General features: G+C 40.8%; 1 long non-coding RNA gene across 1 annotated transcript in view; it reads left to right on the forward strand.

Moving 5' to 3' along the window:
• Positions 1–14363, forward strand: part of LOC144593440 (uncharacterized) — a 176631-nt gene extending 162268 nt beyond the window's left edge. Inside the window, exon 3 of the long non-coding RNA XR_013547246.1 lies at positions 14338–14363. This is a non-coding gene — a long non-coding RNA (uncharacterized LOC144593440). The remainder of the gene's footprint in view (positions 1–14337) is intronic.
• Positions 14364–14625: the final 262 nt, after the last annotated feature.

Consider the following 14625-nt stretch of genomic DNA (forward strand, 5'->3'; position numbering starts at 1 on the left):
ACTGAACTTCCCTATAAACTATTCTCCTTCACACCCAATTATCACCCAATTAACACCCTTCTGATCCTTGGGGGTGGGGGGGGGGGGTTGGGGGTGGGGGGTGTTGGGGGTGGGGGGGGGGGGGTTGGGGGTGGGGGGGTTGGGGGTGGGGGGGGTTGGGGGTGGGGAGGGTGGAATGGATGATGACTGAATCGGCTGCCAGCTATAAACATCATCAAGTGTAAAGATTATCATTGACAAGCTGGTTTACTGCTAATAGATTGTGAATCATGTCTTAACTAGTTCAAGCACAGTAAATGATCAATGATGTTGCCAGCCCATTGTGTAATTTTGATGGGAGTTCATTGGACCCCCACCACGAAATGGCTGAAGATGCCCATTTCTACTTCTTGTCTGGGTTGTGCCAGTTTACTGCTGGAGTTTTGGCAACTCCCAGGCAGAATTTCAGTTCTGTTGGTTCCTGCTGTTGTCTAAAGCAAATGCAACGCACCGACTCATCTTCTTCCACATTACTTAAGCAGCTAATTGATTGTAGAACAGGATGTGTCATTTATTTACTGTGCAGATGGGTCTGCAAATGAAGCACTGAACACTGCAAAGCCAACCTGTGTTGTGAATGAAAAATCGACCATGAGAGAAGTTAATTAAGATGAATTGAAATTGTATCAAATTGAAAAAATAGAAATAAAAATGGATAATTCTGTCCATTATTGGGAGCATGCTTTAGAATTTTTTTTAATTGGGTTGGGATTAGTCAGTTAAGTGGGCAAATTGGACAATGCATACATGTGCTTACAGCTGTGACACAGTGTTCATGCATCAACAAACAGCTGATTAATGGTGAGACACAAGAAACTGCAGATGCTGGAATTTTGAGCAAAACACAAAGTGCTGGAGGAACTCAGTGGGTCAGGCAGCATCAGTGCGGTGATTGATCAGGCAATATTTTGGGTCAGGATCATTCTTCAGACTAGAAGTGGTGTCCCAATCTGAAAAAGGGTCCCGACACAAAATATAATCTGTCCATTCCCTCCACAGATGCTGCCTGACCAGTTGAGTTCCTCCAGCACTTTGTCGACTTCATTAATGCCCTAAGGGGTTATGGGATAACTACAAGTGCTGATTGTACACACTTACTGGCGGTATGAGTTTCTGAGATTATTGATTAATTAAAAGGTTTGTTGTTAATCAGATGAAGGCCAATACTTTACAGGTTGAGTAGATACAGTTTTGAGCAACCATCTAAAGAGCAAGCAAGGGCTCACTGTTGATTTCTGCTGCTGTGAACACCACTTTCTACTGCTGACTGTAATGGGCCTACACAAATTAAGTTTGCACAACCAAACCTGGAGAACAGAATCCATCTTGAAATATTAACTGTTTTCCCTTCCATTTATGTTGCTTGACCTGATCTTGTTGGCATGGACCCAATGAGGATTTAACAGGAATAGGATCTGCAGTGAACATTCCAAGACCATAACCAGATTTGCCAACTCTTACAAGCCCCCAAACCCTAATAAATGAACAGAATGCTGAAAATTAGGGGTATAATATTGAAAGGTTTTCGACCATTCCAATTTAATATTTAAAAGTTAATGAAGTACATTCAAATGATAGAATAAAAATTTCCACTAATTACTGACACCCCATCTTTCTTATAACACCAGATCAACTATCTGCACCACAAAAATGTTTTGCCCTTTTTGTAAACTAAAATTAGACTGCTTGTCCTATGAGCACAGAGATCACTGGGGCTGCAAATGACCTCTGATAGGTTTGATTTCCGGACGTAAATTATCTTATTTTGCAATTATTTCTCTCTCACTCAATTGAGAAGAATATTCACTTCACTACACCCCCATAATAAACAGCTAGGAATGCGTGCATAATCTGCTTATAGGAAGAGAAAAGCACAATGGGCCAGGTATTGCTGGATCTATACAGGCAAATTTGTAATGCACAGTAGGTACAAAATCAAATTTAATGTGGTCCAGCAGGAGATCTGCATTTATGCAACTTCTGGCCATTTAGCATTAAGTTTATTGTGTACACCATTAAAACTATGAATGATGTGGCTCGGAGTTGCTGGAATGGGACATCTTGCAGCATGGCCCATTAGACAGGATTCATTTCCCCTCGCTCTTCAGATCGAAAATTCTTAATTTGCACGGTTATGGTGTATCTGGGATATGTAAATTCAGTCAATGAAATGACTTGGAATAAAAAACTGATGTCAGTAATGACGACAATGAAACTGCTGGGTTGTTGCAAAACCCCATCTGGCTCTGCTGAGGAAAAATATCTCCTTTCATTGCCTGGTCTGGCTTTTGTGACATCAACCCCACAGTGATATGTCAGACACTTAACAGCTCTTTGAGATAGTGTGGCCAATAATTCATTTCAATGATGTTTGGTGATGAGCAATAAATGTTCACCTTGCCAGCAACCCCACAGCTGATGAATGAATAAATACATGAGTCCTTTCCCCAAGGTCTTACCTGTGGCACAATCCCTGAAAGAATGCTTTATACCAACTCAGCTATTTGAATGACACGATCTAGTCTCTCGATTTAAATTCTCACTCATCTTGCTTCACATATTAAAGAGGATTTACTCTTTTACTCCTGATAATAGTGCCAATTTATGAGAAAGAAAATACATAGAATTATAAAATGCTTCCTAATTTATCGCACCCTTGAAGTAAGTGGAGCGAATTACACAGTTCGAAGGGACACTGCAGACTTTGAAAGGTTAATAGCACCACGAGCTCTTTGAATTAAACTGGAGGAAATTTGCCCTCCTTTTCATTATAATAAAACAATTACTTTTCCCTGAATAAATGAGCCAGAATCTACATTAATTTGGATCATAGTTTGGAAGTGTTTCAATTTACTGTAGAGTTAGTGATGAGTCATCAGGACTGACTCATTGGACCTTTTGACTCCAAAGTGCTGACTGGAATTTTTATACACCAACTGCTATTGCATGCTGCTTTGCAGCACTTTGATTGCACTACTCTATTTTTGTATTCCGTACAATTTAAACTCCTGGATTTTTGTTGCATGTCCTTAAATATCCTGAGTTGGAAACGTTCCTTGATGGAGCAAGCACAGTGAGAAATATGCTTCATCTTCTGACTTCATCAGATGTGAGCAGATAGTTCCAACTGGGAGGCTTTGGATGTTGCTCACCAGGAGGCAGGATTGTTCTAGTGCAGGATTGTTGTAGGAAGCAGCAGGGAGGAGGTCCAAACAAACTCTGAAGTGAGCAATGTGTCGTTGTTTACAATGGCGCACCACTGAGATGGTGTGGCGAGAACAAGCTGCTGGTTTAGTGTTTAGTTTAGTTTAGCGATACAGCACAGAAACAGGTGCTTCTGCCCATCAAGTCTGCGCTGACCAGTGATCCCCGCACACTTACATTATCCTACACACACGGGACAATTTACAATTCACACCAAGCCAATTAACCTACAAACCTGTACATCTTTGGAGTGTTGGAGGAAACCGGAGATCCTGGAGAAAACTCACGCAGATCACGGGGAAAACCATACAAACTCCGTCCAGCCAAGCACCCGTAGTCCGGATTGAACCCGGGTCTCTGGTGCTGTGAGGCAGCAATTCAAGGTTTCAAGGTCAAGGTACCAATTAAGGTACAGTGAAATTCAAATTACCATTCAAATTCTACCATTATGCCACCATGCTGCCCATACTGGTGTTGAGATCCAGATCACTATTTGGTTTTCTTGTCTTTATTGGCAATGCAGGCCTTAGCACACCAGCTCAAACAGGCAGCAGGTGAGATAAGGTGAGGTTGAACGATCGTTTATCACCATGTGAAAATTGAAAAGCTGTAGATGCAGCTATTAATTTCTATGGCATTTAGTTCCACAGGAATTGTTGTTTCTGTCAACCAAGGACCACATTGTGTCCAAGTAGGAGAATGTATATTGTTCAGTGATATGGTAGGGTGGAGTTACATTTATCCAGGTAGATACAATGGTTGACATTCTTTTTTGGGGAGAAATATGCAGTGGAAAGGGAAATCAGTTTGCATGCATATAGAGTTTCCAGAAATTTGAAGTTTAGACTTTAAGGTTTGACATCAATTTTGTCATGGAAATATCTTCATTAAAACATCCTCTGTTACTATATCCTTTGTGCACAATATCCTTTGATATTGTGAGTTTGCAAATGGCACAAAATAAATGTGAATCCCGATTATATGTGTTTAATTATATAAATACGCACTTTCTTCCAATTAGCCTACTTCAAGTGGTTATTTGGGCTAGACTTACCCACAATAGCTGACCCCAGGGGTGGCCAGCAGTTCGCCAAAGCTCCACCTGACTCCACTCTTCCTACATCAGATTTACCATGTATCCATGGATCTAAAACCGATTTTCTGAATTTGAAGAGAGCATTAAATTGGAGGAGTGGGGGTTGTCAATACAATTGAAAGGCATTAATAGACTGCACCAAACAAATACATAATTTGTCATCTCATTTCATAGTATAATGGTGCAGGAAAGGGAAGTATAGTGGTTGCTTATTAATTGGAAAGCTAAAGTTTAAAAGTGGCAGAAGGGCAAATGATTGTGGAAGTGTAACCTGTGCTGATCATTATACATTGTGGCATGGCTTATGAGGCAGTTTATTTTAAAATAAAAGAAGCATCAGGTTTTATTTCTAAAAGGGTTTCTGCTAAAGTTGTATCTAACCTTTATTAAGCCATGCTTTGAATACAACGCACAATATTGGTTGCTAAATTCTAGAAAGAATAATCATTGAAAAACTGAGCCAGAGCAGGTCAGGACTGCGCACCAAAGTGAACAGTGAGCTGCTTGCTTTGAGTTGAAAAAGCAAAATAGATATCTTGAAATTTACGCAAAGGTTTCAGTGTGTTAGTGTAATGTAACTAACTGAATTACAAATCATCGGTCTATGGTGGTTACCCAGATATCAGAGAGGGAAATCATAAGGCAATTCTTTATCCAGAATGTGATGAAAATGTAGAGTTGACTAGATTGGTTGAGGTGAGTACGATAGGTGCATATAAAGGCAAGGTAAATGCAGCTTTTTAGGGAAAAGGGGATTATGGAGAAGGATGAAAGTGGAGCAGAAGCACCAGGCTGTTGGGCAGAATGGACTGTCTGTGTTGGTTACTGTATGTAATTCCATTTTATTCCCAGTTGGTGGAATGGCCATTTTTTTCTTCTTTAAAAACAGATTATTGGCTTCATCTCATTGTGATTTTTACACTAATTATTTACTATTTTCTACATTTCTACATTTTTTCAAAGAGCTTTGTGATATTGTGAGGTTGCAAATGGCACAAGATAAATGTGAATCCAAATGTATGTGTTTAATTATATAAATACGCACTTTCTTCCAATTAGCCTACTTCAGCTGGTTATTTATGGAAACTATAATGACTCCTGTGCTTTCTCTCTGGTAGCCCAAGTAAGGTCAAACTGATTAGCGTAACAAGACATGCCAATGCCTCCCACAAACCTAGCACTGCAAATCTAATTGGCATGCGATCACTAGTACCTTCAAAACTAGATTCATTTTCTAAAAGTCTCCTTTCGTACCTTCTGAAGACACCATGAAAGTTGTGCCAGTCTGTCAATAATTGCGTTCCCTGCCACAAATATGTCTGGTGGCAAAATTGCTGATTAAGTTCTCTTTGAACTAAGGGAAGAGTGGATTATGTTTTGGATGGTGCCATCTCGTTGGTGTTCTAATTTATCCTTCGCAATGGCGATAATGGTAATTTATTGCAAAGCATTTTGGGATGTCCCTGTGTCATCAAAAAATGCCAAACTAACGTAACAGGTTTTTTAATGGATCTCATTATATTTGCCTTCCATTCCGTTCAATTTTCCAAATAACCTGATGCCTTGATTTATTTACTGTTCTCTCCAAACATGGCCGTACTCTGGGCATTGACCTTCCCATAATAATTAAAAAAATTAAGTGTAACAGTATTCCTTGGTTAACGTAATGTATCAACATGTTCTTTCCTATAGTAGGGTGTTCAAAACTGAACACAATACTTCAAATGCGGCCTCACCAACATCTTGTACAACTGTAACATAATGTCCCAACTTCTATACTCAATTTTCTGACTGATGAAGGCCAATGTGCTAACAGTCTTTTTGACTACCCTATCTATCTGAGATGATATTCATGATTATTGATTCATTTATCTGTGATATTTCTTTTGTTGAACTATGTACCTGTTCTTCTAGAACACACTGCTCAACAAGAGTCCGCATGGCCTGATTCTATCTCCTCTCAAAATTCACAAAATCCAAATGCCCTGGCTGACCCATTGTTTCTGCCTGCTCCTACCCCACATCTTCAAATACCTCGATTCCATTCTATCCACCCTCGTCCAGTCCCTTCCGACCTACATCCGAGACACATCACACACTCTTCAACTCTTCAATAACTTCCAATTTCAAAGCCCCCATTGCCTTATCTTTACCATGCATGTCCAGTTCCTTTACACCACCATCCACACCAGGAAAGTCTCAACGTCATCGTTCATCATTGAACAGAGAACAAATCAGTTTCCCTCTACTAACACTCTCCCCCACTTGGCAAGGCTTGACATCACCCTAAACAACTTCTCTTTTGACTCCTATTACTTTCTTCAAGTTAAAGATATAGCCATGGGCATTCACATGCTATGCTACCTTTTTGTTGGTTACCTCGAACAGTCCTTGATCCAAATATACACTGGCACCATCCTCCAACTCTTTCTCCGCTCTGTCGATGACTGCATTAGAGCTGCCTCCTGCACCCGTGGAGGAACTCTTTGATTTCATTAACTTTACCATTAACTTCTACCCTGCCCTTAAATTCACTTGGACTATCACTGACACCTCTCCCCACTTTCTTGATCTCTCAGTCTCCAACGCAGAGGACATTTTTTGCAAACCCACCAACTCCAACGGTTATATGGATTACACCTCCTCCTACCCTGCCACTTGCAAAGACGCATTCCTCTACTCTCAATTTGTCATCTCTGCTACATCTGCTCCCAAGATTAGGCTTTCCATTCAAGGATATCTGATATGTTCTCTTTCTTTAGTACGTGAGTATTCCCCCTGCTGTCATTGTTGTATCTCTCAACTACAACTCCTCTGTGTCAGGGGGGAGGGGGGGGGGTGTGGCATTGTGGCGCAGCAGTAGATTTGCTGCCTTACAGCGCTTATACTGGCTGAGACCCGGGTTCGATCCTGACTACGGGTGCTGCCTGTAGGGAGTTTGGCTCCGAGTTCTTCAGTTTTCTCCCACACTCCAAAGACAAGCAGGTATGTAGGTTAATTGGCTTGGTGTATGTGTAATTGTCCCGTGTGTGTGTAGGATAGTGTTAATGTGCGGAGATTGTTGGTCGATGCAGACTCGGTGGGCCGAAGGGACTAAATTAAACTCCTGGTCTCACTTCCCTTCCTCTCCAGATGGAACAGGGATGGACCTTTCACCCACCAACCACTGCAGCATATCATTATCTGACATTTCCACGGCCTTCACCATGATCCCATCACGTCACATTTTGCCATCCCCACCTGTTTTCGTCTTCTGCAGAAAACACATCCTCTGCAAATCTTTGGTTCATCCCTTCCCACAAAAACACACACCTTCCCCATCATCTGCAAGAGATGTCCTACACCTCCTCATGTACCTGGAATCATGGTGAGTCTGAACCTTAAAAGTGTATGGTCTTGACCCTTCCAAGCATGCGCTCACATGTGAACTCAGGTATTTTGACTTTGGCAGGATACAGTACCCTCCAGAATGTTTGGGATAAAGACCCATCATTTATTTATTTGCCTCTGTACTCCACAACTTGAAATAAAGAAAAAAATCACATGTGTTTAAAGTGCACATTGTCAGATTATTTTTATATATTTTGGTTTCACCATGTAGAAATTATAACCGTGTTTATACATAGCCCCCCCATTTCAGGGTACCATAATGTTTGGGACACATGGCTTCACAGGTGTTTGTAATTGCTCACGTATGTTTAATTGCCTCCTTAATACCGGTGTAAGAGAGCTCTCAGCACCTAATCTTTCCTCCAGTCTTTCCATCACCTTTGGAAACTTTTATTGATGTTTATCAACATGAGGACCAAAGTCGTGCCAATGAAAGTCAAAGAAGCCATTATCAGACTGAGAAAAAAAGAATCAAATTGTTAGAGACATCAGCTAAACCTTAGACTTACCAAAATCAACTGTTTGGAACATCATTAAGAAGAAAGAGAGCACTGGTGAGCTTACTAATCACAAAGGGACTGGCAAGCCAAGGAAGACCTCCACAGCTGATGACAGAAGAATTCTCCCTATAATAAAGAAAAATCCCCAAACACCTGTCTAACAGATCAGAAACACTCTTCAGGAGTTAGGTGTTAATTTGTCAATGACCACATGAAGACTTCATGAACAGAAATACAGAGGCTGCTCTGCAAGATGCAAACCACTGGTTAGCCGCAACAATAGGATGGCTGGGTTAACGTTTGCCAGGAAGTACTTAAAAGAGCAGCCTGGAAAAAGGTCTAGTGGACAGATGAGACAAAGATTAACTTATATCAGAGTGATGGCAAGAGCAAAGTATGGAGGAGAGAAGGAACTGCCCAAGCACAGTGGTGGTGGTGTGATGGCCTGGGCATGTATGACTACTGAAGGTACTGACTCATTTATCTTCATTGATGATACAACTGCTGATGGTAGTAGCATAATGAATTCTGAAGTGCTCAGGTTCAAACAAGTGTCTCAAAACTCATTGGCCGGCGGTTCAATCTAGAGCAAGATAATGATCCCAAACATACTGTTAAAGCAACAAAGAAGTTTTTCAAAACTAAAAATGGTCAATTCTTGAGTAGCCAAGTCAACCACCTGATCTGAACCCAATTGAGCATGCCTTTTATATGCTGAAGAGAAAACTGAAAGGGACTAGCCCCCAAAAGGTCCGAGTCAGCATGGATTTACGAAGGGGAAATCGTGCTTGACTAATCTCCTGGAATTGTTTGAGGAATTAGGAAAATGGATAGGGGAGAGCCAGTGATTGTACCTTAACTTTCAGAAAGCCTTCGACAAGGTCACACATAGGAGATTAGTGGGCAAAATTAGAGCACATGGTATTGGGGGTAGGGTACTGACATGGATAGAAAATTGGTTGGCAGACAGAAAGCAAAGGATAAATGGGTCCCTTTCAGAATGGCAGGCAGTAACTAGTGGGGTACCGCAAGGCTCGGTGCTGGGACCGCAGCTATTTACAATATATATTAATGACTTGGAGATGAGGAAAAACTTTTTCAGTCAGAGAGTTGTAAATCTGTGGAATTCTCTGCCGTAGAAGGCGGTGGAGGCCAATTCTCTGGATGCTTTCAAGAGAGAGCTAGATAGAGCTCTTAAAGATAGCGGAGTCAGGGGGGTATGGGGAGGAGGCAGGAACGGGGTACTGATTGAGAATGATCAGCCATGATCACATTGAATGGTGGTGCTGGCTCGAAGGGCTGAATGGCCTACTCCTGCACTTAATGTCTATTGTTGATTGTCTATAAAACAAGCACAAGCTAAAGATGGCTGCCATACAGGCCTGGCAGAGCGTCACCAGAGAAGATACCCAGCAACTGGTGATGTCCATGAATCGCAGACTTCAAGCAGTCATTGCATGCAAAGGATATGCAACAAAATACTAAACATGACTACTTTCATTTACATGCCATTGCTGTGTCCCAAACATTATGGTGTCCTGAAATATGGGGGACGATATATAAGCACTGTTGTAATTTCTACATGGTGAAACCAAAATGTATAAAAATGGCTTTTATTAAAATCTGACAATGTGCACCTTAACCACATGTGATTTTTTTCCATTACAAATCTGAAATTGTAGAGTACAGAGGCAAATAAATAAATGATGGGTCCCAAACATTATGGAGGGCACTGTATATTCCTGTAGATTTATTCACAAAATGCTGGAGTAACTCAGCAGGTCAAGCAGCATCTCGGGAGAGAAGGAATGGGTGACGTTTCGGGTCGAGACCCTTCTTCAGTCTGAAGAAGGGTCTCGACCCGAAACGTCACCCATTCCTTCTCTCCCGAGATGCTGCTTGACCTGCTGAGTTACTCCAGCATTTTGTGAATAAATCGATTTGTACCAGCATCTGCAGTTATTTTCGTATATTCCTGTAGGTTTTATCACATGATTATGACTCTGAACCTCACCTTCCTCTCACCCCCTCCCGCTCCTCCCCACCCCCTGCTCATCCCTACATGCTTGCAGGGTCATGCCATTTCTTCAAAAAATGGTGAACAGACTGTGTTATTGGGTTGGATGCTTCCTGATTGTCAGTTTTCAAATCTCAAATATTTTTACAATTAAATGTGAAAGCTCAAATAAAATGAAAACAGCAACATTTATTTTGAAGCCACAGGGAACAGTTGCAGCAGTGTCCTGAAGGTCATGAATAACCTTTAATTCCTGGACAATCCCTCCTGTCAGTAGCCTCTGGTAATTATTTGGTGCAATTGATTGGTTCTTGGATTAGATTGCCCTTCAATATGAAATGTCAATGCACATAGCATAAATATATAGACTCAAATCAACCAGACCTTCGCTATAAATTAATAAATTGAGGTGTGAGCTTCTTTGTTAATTGTAATAAGCAACTGATTAATTTATAAAACTCCTTGAATATAAAGATTTCTCAAAGATGGTTTGTAAATAAATTAGTTATTACATTTAGCTGAGAACTTAATTATTACATTCAGTCTCAACCTCATTCAATTAAATTTAGTCAGCAGTTAATAAACTGAATTAATTTAACTTACAAAATGCCTTCAGAGTAAATAACCAAACCATGGATTTTTTCTGACCTCACACCTTCCTTCAGTCTCTGCAGTTATCACTCTTTATTTTTATTATCCCACCTTTCCTAATATCCATTTTTAAAAGTGCTTTCAGTCTCTATTACTACCAAAAAACTTATTGGCTCTGAGCTTCCCCTTCTGCAGAATAAGTTCAAAACCAACAGTTGAGATAATAATTGTGTTGGAAGGAGCTGCAGATGCTGGTTTCAACTGAAGTTAGACACAACAAGCTGGAGTAACTCAGCGGGTCAGGCAGCATCTCTGGAGAAAAGGAATAGGTGACATTTCGGGTCGAGATAATAAGGTTTGTAATCAAATATATTAAATGTTGGCCTCAGTCCAGGGATAGTACTCTTGCCTGTGAGTCAGGATGTTGTGGCTCTTAAATTCCCAAACCTTCTAAGGAAGTAGTGTGCTTTCTTAGTCGTTGCTTCAATTATGGATGGTCCAGGAAAGGTTGTTGGTGATATTGACTCCTCGGAATTTGAAGTTTTCAACCATCTCTACTTTGGCGCCTTCAATGCAAACAGGAACAGAACTTTCGGGGTCACTTGAGATGATTGTGATCAGGATCAAACACTTTATTTGAAAGATGTCAGACCTAAAATGTCAACTGGTTCTCTCTCTACAGATGCTGCCTGATCTGTTGAATGTATCCAGCATTTTCTGTTTGTATTTCAGAATTCCATCAGGCAATTGCAATTTTTGTTTTATTTTCATTCACAGTTTATCACAGAAGTATTGACATAATCACAGTGAAACATTAAAATAGGTGATCATAAGAATAACATGTTTCTTATCAACAACTTAAGGAATGTAATTTCGAGTTTAGGAGTTGGGCCTGGACAGTTTGGGGTATGGTTACCAATATACCACAGACCAGAATAGGAGGAATGCAGAGATTGCAGGCATTTTTCCCATATCACTCTACATCAGTCCTATCTGTATAATGGACCAAATGTCTTTTAAATGTTGTTATTCTATCTGCGTCAACCACTTGCTCTGACAGCTCGTACCATATACCTACCACCCTCTTTGTGAACAAGTTGCTCCTCAGGTTTCTTTACAGGTTCCAATGGCACAGTGGTGCAGCAGGTAGAACCTGAGTTTGATTCTGACCTTGGGAGCTCTCTGCATGGAGTTTGCATGTTCTTACTGTTTCCTCGGGGCACTCCGGTTTCCTCCCACATCCCACAGACATGTGGGTTTGTAAGTTAATTGGCTTCTAATTCTGGATGCAGAGTTTTGGATGACACAAAATTGACAGTGCAGTAAACATAAAGACACCGAATTGCAAATCGATTGATTGTGTGCCAACCATAGATTGAATATGCTGAGGAAATACAGGCTGCTCAGAGATTCTTCTACCAAGTTATGCAACTGGTACCATAATACGATTTCATCTTCTCACAAGTTGACTGTACGTTATAGCTCTAAATAGACTGTTTCAGCCACTAATTCGAGCTGCACATGAATGATGGAAATTATATTAATAGCTCTTTTATGCTTTTGGCTGCTTCCTTGCTTTCAATTTTTGGTTTTTTATAAAACTCTTGAACAAGAATGAGAGTTATTATTCATTATTAATGAACTCGGGATAATTAGAGAGTTTTATTGCAGGCTGAGTGGTGGGAAATTGGCTGCGTGGTGAGTTTGAGAAATGATGAAGATGGGCTTCCCAGTGGCGCTGTAGGTGGGCATGCATTTGTCAAGTGCTTGCCCTCATTGGACCCTATGACAGTGTGATGTCAAGTACTTGATGGTGTGACCATGCGGCTGAACGTTTTAACGAGATCATGCAATGTCGGGAATTAGAATGGAACGTTCAATTGCAAGAAAGCGGGAATTGAAGACTCTTAATCAGTTAAAGGAAAATACAGATTCCCAACAAAATGATAGTTGATGGCTCAGCCACAAGTGGGCTCATTGATGTGGAAAATGAAGCAGTTTGCTCCAGTGAAGGCATCACTGAACCAGAACCATGGTTTGCGACAGAATCACAGGGTGAACATGTGGTCACGAGGAGATTGTACAAACTCCTTACTGACAGCATTCGTAGTCAGGATTGAACCCGGGACTCTGGCGCTGTAAGGCAGCAACTCTACCACTGTGCCAATGTGCCCCCTCACTGCACCACTGTGCCACCCTATGTCCCTCAGCTTGTCATATTTTGAAGTGATGTAGCACTATTGTTCCGTGGGAGATGGGGCAGCCAAGTTACATTCAGCAAGGTTTCACAAACTCTTCAGACTTGAATATTGTTAGTTGATGGATAACTTAATAGTATTCCTCTGCTCTTCAAAATAATGAGTAGGAATTGTTTCAATCCACCCCAGAGGGCAGCCTGTCCATGATTTAACATCACACCAGAAACTCATTAGAATGGAAATAGTATCTGAGATATTTAATAGAGTTTTTGGAGAATCTATTTAGCAGTGCAGATAATGATGAATCACTGCATAACAGTAAACCTGAATTTTTAAAAAGCGCATGAAAAGGTACCACACAAAATTGTGATTAAAACAAGATGTTTTGGTAATAACAGTATGGATAGGAGATTGGTCAAAAAATTGGAAAAAAGTCCATTCTGACAGTCGTTGACAGAAATGGGAAATGAGCTTGTTAAAATATTTAAAATGTTGAGAGGGATTGACTGGGTAGATGTCAACTAACATTATTCCTCTGCTAAAATACAGTGACATAATACTTAGAATAAGAGGTTGGCCATTAAAGTCAGAGATGAGGAGAAAGTAGACAGTTGTGAATTTTTGTAATTCTGTATCCACGAGAGAGAGAGGGATTTTCAGTGGTGGAATGTTTTCAAGAATGAGTTTGATTGATTTTTGGTCACTGAGGGTTGTGAGGACTGGGAAAGCACTTGCACAAGGTATGGGATGATGTCCATACTCAGGGTAGTTGCATGAAGCTCTTTCTCGTTCTTATGTTCTTTCCACCGTTTGAGACTCTTTCAATACACCGCAGTAGAGTCGGTCTAAATTGCTTGCTCAAGGCTGATGGGCGATTTCAACCCTCTGACACAGTGACATAACACTACAAAGAAGTTGGCAGGCACAGGTTACTGATTGTGGATGGTCAGCCATGATCACAATGAATGGCGGTGCTGGCTCAAAGGGCCAAATGGCCTCCTCCTGCACCTATTTTCTATGTTTCTAAGTTACAATTACAGAGAAAACAAACAAACAAATAATTTGCTGATAGCTTAACCTTATCACTTTTTATTGTACGTTACTTCAAATGTCAGTGTAAGGCTATTGGACCACTTTATGGTGACTCTTGCAGTGACCAAGGCAAATTATTTGCAAACTCTTTTGATGAGAATAATTTGCTTGTGTCCCCTCATCCTATTTTTTTAAAGCCATATCAGCAAACAGTAGGCATATGTCTGCTGACTCCTTTCCATTGTTAATTAAATATCTTCTCTTATCCAGGGTTCGTGGGTCTGCACTGTGAGAGGTACATTGATGACTGCAGCAGTGGATTCTGTGAGAACCAGTCGACCTGCCTGGACTTGGTGGCAGACTATATTTGTGTTTGTCCTTCAGGCTTCACAGGTGAGACTCTTTGAACTGGTTAGTCCCCAGAGAAAGACTATGTTATAGCTTGACTTATTGGATGGGAAGATAATACCAAAATCCTAAAGCACACCATTGCCTACTGAAGGTTGTAACAGCTGCTGGATTTTGAGAAGGTGGCTGCATACATCCATTGTAACTACA

Source organism: Rhinoraja longicauda, chromosome 5 (genome assembly GCF_053455715.1).
Source record: "Rhinoraja longicauda isolate Sanriku21f chromosome 5, sRhiLon1.1, whole genome shotgun sequence".
Lineage (NCBI taxonomy): Eukaryota > Metazoa > Chordata > Chondrichthyes > Rajiformes > Arhynchobatidae > Rhinoraja > Rhinoraja longicauda.